At 34.9% G+C, this 6,530-nt stretch overlaps 1 long non-coding RNA gene across 1 annotated transcript; it reads right to left on the bottom strand.

Annotated features, from left to right (window-relative positions):
* Positions 1-3,256: 3,256 nt before the first annotated feature.
* LOC138911829 (uncharacterized) lies at positions 3,257-4,511 on the bottom strand. Its single transcript, XR_011417466.1, has 3 exons — positions 4,423-4,511; positions 4,129-4,204; positions 3,257-3,687 (listed from the first exon to the last, which is right to left on the bottom strand). It is a non-coding gene; the product is annotated as an uncharacterized lncRNA (long non-coding RNA).
* Positions 4,512-6,530: the final 2,019 nt, after the last annotated feature.

Genomic DNA, 6,530 nt, shown 5'->3' with positions numbered 1-6,530 from the left:
TTCGGGCTTTTTGATTTTACACTGCCCAGGGGCGTGTGTTTCAATGCATTTAACGCATCTGTATGGCATGTTGCAGTTGGATGCAACGTGTCGAAAACGTTGACATTTACGGCATTGCTTTATATGTTTCGGGTGGGTCCTAAAAGCTTCCATATCTATCCTACAGTTTAGTAGAGTCTTTAAATAAAAAATATTTTTAATTTCGGTTGATTTTTTAACTACTATTAGCCAGTGTTTTATTTTATATGGTTCTATGGATATGATTTCTATTTCAGGGACGGCTTCAGTAAGAGCTATTTTAAGGTCAGATTGATCAAAAGCTGTGGGTGGTATTTTTATACCCGTTACTCGTAGAATAAAAGGGTATATTGTATTCGTGCAAAAGTATGTAACAACTAGAAGAAAGCATTTCCGACCCTATAAAGTACACTCAGAAAAAAAATCGCCATACTTTTTAAGCCAAAGGCAGCTCGCCTTGCCTTTTAGAAAAAATATTTCTAAAAATTAGAAAAAAAATTTCTTAAATTTAGGGTTAGTTTTTGCAAAATTGAATAAGAAGAAGAAAAAAAAAATCGGGGAGTCGGGAGTTATGCCGACTGGGTGGAGTCTGTCGGTGTGGGGTGTTGTTGTTGGGGTTCTCGTTTTTCAACTTATTTTTCTCTCCTCTATTTAAACACATGGATGACGTCACGATGCTTGTACACAAACACACTTTTAATCTTTAATTGTAACTGAAATAATAACTGAAATTATTATATTATTTATTAATGATAAACATAAAAATCAAATAACTTACTATCTTGAGGAAAACATTTTGGTCGCTCGCGGGATTCGAACCCCTTACCTCACAGTTTGCAGTCAAACACTCTACTAGCTGCGCCAGGGAAGCATCACGAGAGGCGCTGTACAAAGTACATTCTCATTCTGTTCTCTTGGGTTCTAGGTTTATACTCTTATTTATCCATTATGTGTGTGTTAGCTTACCTAAATCCTTATTTGTATTAAAGTATACATTTTAATGCGCAAAAAAAAAAAAAAAAAGACGCAAAAAATGTCCGCCTCGACGTGGGATCGAACACACGCATCCGAATATAAGCGTAGAAAACAAATAATCCGCTCGCATTAGACCCCTAGGCTACCGATTGGGCCAATTTTCTAAAATGTAAGGCGATTTTTTCTTAGTTTGAAAGAAAAATTTCTGAATAACAGAAAATTTTTCTAAAAGTGGATAACAAGAGGAGTTGATCTAATCAGGGTAAGTTTTTCTTATTATTTAGAAAAATATTTCTGAAAAATAGAAATATTTTCTGAATTTCAAGGCGATTTTCAAAGTATGGCGATTTTCTAAAATTTAGGGCGATTTTTTTTCTGAGTGTATATATATTCTTTATCAGGGTCACTAGCCGAGTCGATATAGCCATGTCCGTCTGTCTGTCTGTCTGTCCGTCCGTATGAACGCTGAGATCTCGGAAACTATAAAAGCTAGAAGATTGACGCAGCGCAAGTTTGTTTCAAAAGGGTGCCACGGCCCCTCTAACGCTCACAATCGCTTAAATACGATTTTAAAAATTGTGTTTATCAATACCTATCGGAATGTAGAAGAAATTTTTAAAATCCGACCATTCGTTAAAAAGTTACGGCGGATCAAAGTTTTTATTTCCATCTCCTTCGCTCTCCCTTTAGCTGAGTAACGGGTATCTGACAGTCGGGGCACCCGACTATAGCGTTCTCTCTTGTTTTGATTATATTATGGGGTTTTAGTTGTTTTGAGGTGTATGTAAAGAATAACATTTTGTTTTGCATGAGAGTATCTTTAGCGTTAAGTAGATCATTTAGTGTGTATAGTTTAATGTGCATTACGTTTTTGTTAATAATATTAAGAGTATATTTGTTGGACAGAATACCTCTAATCTTTTTAGGGTTTTCGTTAAAGAGGACGATAACTGGAAGGTTCTTCAGAGTGTCGCTGTTTCCTGGGGTTGGTCCAGATGCTGCAGCTGGCTTTAATGAAGTCGACGTTGATGTCTTCTTTGCTGGTATAGTTTTATCTTTCGATGTCTTCTTTTGTTTTGGATTGTTCAAGGACGATTTCATTGTTGTTATTTTGTTTTATCGCAGATGGATTAATATTTGAATTGACTTTTGCAATGCTTAGCTGTTGTTGTAGATCTTTAACGACTTCCTTTAGTCGGCGAAGTTCATTTAGTAGTATAGCAAGCTGATTCCTTGATATACCTCGCCTAGGTGTTTCGTCTTCATCATCGCTGGTGAATTCTTCATCGCTGGTGCATTCTTCTTCGTGATTCTTCGCTTTGCATCTTTGATGTTTTGTTCACTTTTTTTGCATTTTGGTTGTATGGCATGTTTCTAATTTTACAAGGACTTTTAAACAAATTACATGTTTGCCGCGTATGGGCGTCGCCAGTTGGGTTTGTGCTCGAAACTGCATGAGCAGTTGACTTTTGAATTACTTATCTTATACGGATCCACTTTTCTACAGAACTTTGTAGGTCACTTATTAGAAGCCTTCTTGGCTGCCTTTCCACTAGTTTTAGGCGGCATTATTCACTTCACTACTGATTTCACAAACACAATTCACTGATCATAGTGGTGCTCAATTTTGCTCAATTTATTGTTAGATTTCTTTTTTTGGTATAGATACATAGTTAATCCTATTCAATAGTAATACAGGGAGTGACAAGTTCATGCTTACTTAGTTTATTTAGTGTTACATTTTAACCCAGCGCCTAAAGCTTTTCCGGGTTTACGATTTTACATTATTATTTATTCTTATTTGTACTCTGTACGGCATTGATAGTAGTGTGTTTGTAATTGGTTTTATATATACATATATATATATATATATAGTTAATAATATATATAGTTAATTTAAATTCAGGGAAAAAATGATTACAAAACAGAAAACCCTGAGAAATTTGATGTTTGATTTGGTTGTTGTGATCTTAAAAACTACAGTAGACTAAAATAGTGGGGGTGTATTTACAGAGGAGAGTATATACAGGGTAAAATAAAATAAGGCATGGTGGCTTGTGTTTATTAAATAATATTATTGACTACACTCATAAAAAAAAATCGAAGAATTTCCTTAAAATCTAGAAAATTCTTTCTTGAATTTTTGCCAAAGGCGACCTCACCTTTGTTTCAAGAAATGGTTTTTTTGAAAGGCACCATTAAAACAAGAAAAAATATTTCTTGTTTTAAGAAATTAAATTTCTTAAAACAAGAAAGGGTTTTTTAGAAAGCCACCATAAAAACAAGAAAAAATATTTCTTAAAACAAGAAAGGCGATTCTTGTTTCAAAGGTGGTTTGTTTCTTGTTTCAAGAAATTAAATTTCTTAAAACAAGAAAGGGTTTTTTAGAAAGGCACCTTTTAAACAAGAAAAATTCTTTCTTGTTTAAATTTCCTTTCAAGAAATTTTATTTCTTGATTTAAGAAATAATATTTCTTGAAAGGAAGTTTTATATTAACACTGAAACCCTAAAAATAAAATGTAACTTGGTTTTTTCTTTTGCATATTATATTTATTTACATTTAAAACATTTAACACTAAACATTTCAACATTTTTAAATAACACATTTTTGACTCAAGAAAACATTATTATTGCCCAAGGTCTGTTGAACTTCATATGACCTAAGGTGATCCATTTTCTTCGCCTTTCCTCATCTATAAAAAAAGAGTTATTGGGATATCAATGATTTGTTTTTAGATAAACAACTTTTTTGAAATAATGTAATGTTAATAATAGCCAAAATACAAACACGTTGGACAGACGACCGAGAGAGAGGAGCAAGACAGGTAGAAAATGAAGGGTTGAAAATCGAATTTCAGAGACAGAGAGGCACGGGAGAGACACGTACATACATACATATATATTTACATACAGTCCTTTGCGCGAAGGGAGACCGAATGTAAGCAGGGCAGATCGTGTCAGTTTTAAGAAGGTGAAGAGAGAAACGTCGCGACGCGTAGGTCAAGCGAGCGAGAGAGAGGAGCAGAATATGAAAGGGTTGAAAATCGGGTTTCAGATCGGGTGAGCCGCGTACATGCATAGATATTTACATGCATACATAAGTATGTCAAACAAATACAACATATTTTTCTTACCTTAGAAGGTTTTAAAACAAAATTACAGCTTCGACAAACAAATTATTTGGCTGATGCAACTGCAGGTATTTTCACTCTGAAAAATAAATAAAATGCGAGTAATAAGATAAAGTTATTATAGAACTGTACACCCACAAATTTACGTACAAAGGTATGTATGTACGTAGCTCTTAGCTAAAAAACAATTCACCTAAATTGGTATACGCTTGGTAAAAAGATTTGAAATGTATCCTTTAATTACATACATACAATTGTACGCCCGCTATACAAAAAATTATATACATATTTACATACCTTTGAATATTCGGAAAAAGGCTTCACCTCTTATCCGCTTGAAAATCACGTCCATCACTCACGAATTTTTTTCACAACTGACGCTCGGGGGATCAGAGAATTCGGTAGCCGGGAAGTAGTCGGGCCGAGTAGGCCCTTCGTCCCACTTCGTTTTTCTTGTCGTTAACATTCGGCAGCCGAAGGAAGTCAATGGCTACTTTCCTATATTCTAGGGTCATTTCATTCATATATTCAAAGGTGATTTTGTCCTTAAATACGTACAAAAATGTTTTGGCTGCGACGGCTAAACAAACATATGAGATTTTCATTTTTCTATTTTTAAGAACAATTCTTTCTTGAATTTTTTCCATCAAGAAAGGTTTTCTGTATTCAAAGGACAATTTTCTAATAACAAGAAATTTTTTTTCTATTTTCAAAGGTAGGCCGATTCAATGGCGAGATTTCCAAAATTTAGAAATTAATTTTTATGAGTGTAGGGTTATGGATTAATCCATCTCTTCGGTCGGTTGAGTGGTTTTTTCTGTGGTAGAAGATGAGGTTTCCCTCTTCCTCATAGAGAATGCCTATTTCTTTAAGGTCATCTCTGTGATGTATGGTTATTAGTTCGGTAGGAAAATATGGTGGGATTTGCGTTTGAGTGATTTTATTTAGATCGATGAATTTGTTTAGAATTTTAAACATTTGTCTATTCTTGTGGTGTTGGCTATTGTGTATAATGTTTTGTTTGTTATGTAATGATGTGTTATTTCGTCCCTACTTAGGGGGCCGATTGAGGTGCGCAAGATCTTCCGTTCAAGGCGGCGAAGTTCTTCCATTTTGTTGCTGCTTATATTCATCCATGCAAGAAATCCACATGATCGAACTGGTTGGATAAGTTTTTTGTATGCCATTTTAGTTGTCTTTATGATGAGGTTCATATTGGATCTTGGGGCAGTCCCTATTGGTTTGGAAATATGGTTTATTAGTTTTAATTTTATTCGTTTTGCAATAATCTATATGTTTTCTAAAGTTTAATTTTTCATCACATATTCTGCCCAGGTATTTGAAGTGTGTGTCAAATTTAATTTTTTGATTTCCGTTTATATATATACTTATTTGGAATGCATTTTCGAGCATTTTTGTATATACCCGCAAGGCGTGGTCCTTTGAGAATGGAGCTTATGCATTTGTTTACATTTGGTTTAATGTGCCATTTGGTAAAGTAGAGTGTGTCAAGATAGTTGTTAATGTCATTCTGAGCACTGGATACTGACCCAGCAGATGCGAGCAGTAGAATGTCGTCTGCATAGATGAGGCTTTTTATTTTAGTATATGTTGCCGCGTGGGGTTGATAATCGGGTATGTCTGCCAAGAAGATGTTGTAGAGTATGGGAGCCAATTGGGATCCTTGGGGAACTCCAGCTGGGATTGTTCTTATCATTGAGACCTCAGAGTGACTGGGGCTGTGTACTTGAAATGACCGATTAGATAGGTAGCTTTGTATTATTTTGATCAATTTTACACCGAAGTTAAATTTTTGGCTCATTTTGTATATGAGACCGTTGATCCAGACTGTGTCGAATGCTTTTTCGAAGTCCAGTGCACAGGAAATTGTAGCGCGTCTGTGAGTTAGGTTTTCAAAGATGAAGTCATTTGCTGCTGCAAATGCGTAGCTTGTCGAGTGCTGGTCCCTGAAACCGTATTGGTGGTCCTTTAGAATTCTATTGGAGTTTAAATGATATTTAATTTGTTGTATTATTACTTTTTCTAGTAGTAGGCTTATTGCCGATAATATGGCTATTGGTCTGAAATATTGCAGTCTGTTGGGTGTGGTGTTTGGTATCGGAATTACTCTGCTGTGCATCCATTCAGTTGGAAAGTATCCTATATTTAGGCAGTGATTGAATATGGTTGCAATATGGTTAAGAAGTGGTACATTGGAGTTTTTTAAAAGAAAGTTGCCCGTACCATCTGGGCCCATGGCTTTTTTGTTGTTTTTGGTTTTTAAAATTTGTAGAAGTTCATTTGCGTTTGTGAATCCTTGGTTTATGGCTCCTGGCCAATTTCCGTCTGCTGTGTAAAGGTTATTGAAAACTATTCTACACTCAAAAAAAATAGCCCTAAATTTT

The sequence above is a fragment of the Drosophila takahashii genome, chromosome 2L, assembly GCF_030179915.1.
Source record: "Drosophila takahashii strain IR98-3 E-12201 chromosome 2L, DtakHiC1v2, whole genome shotgun sequence".
In the NCBI taxonomy this organism is placed as follows: domain Eukaryota; kingdom Metazoa; phylum Arthropoda; class Insecta; order Diptera; family Drosophilidae; genus Drosophila; species Drosophila takahashii.
This window is presented reverse-complemented; position numbering and strand designations above follow the sequence as displayed.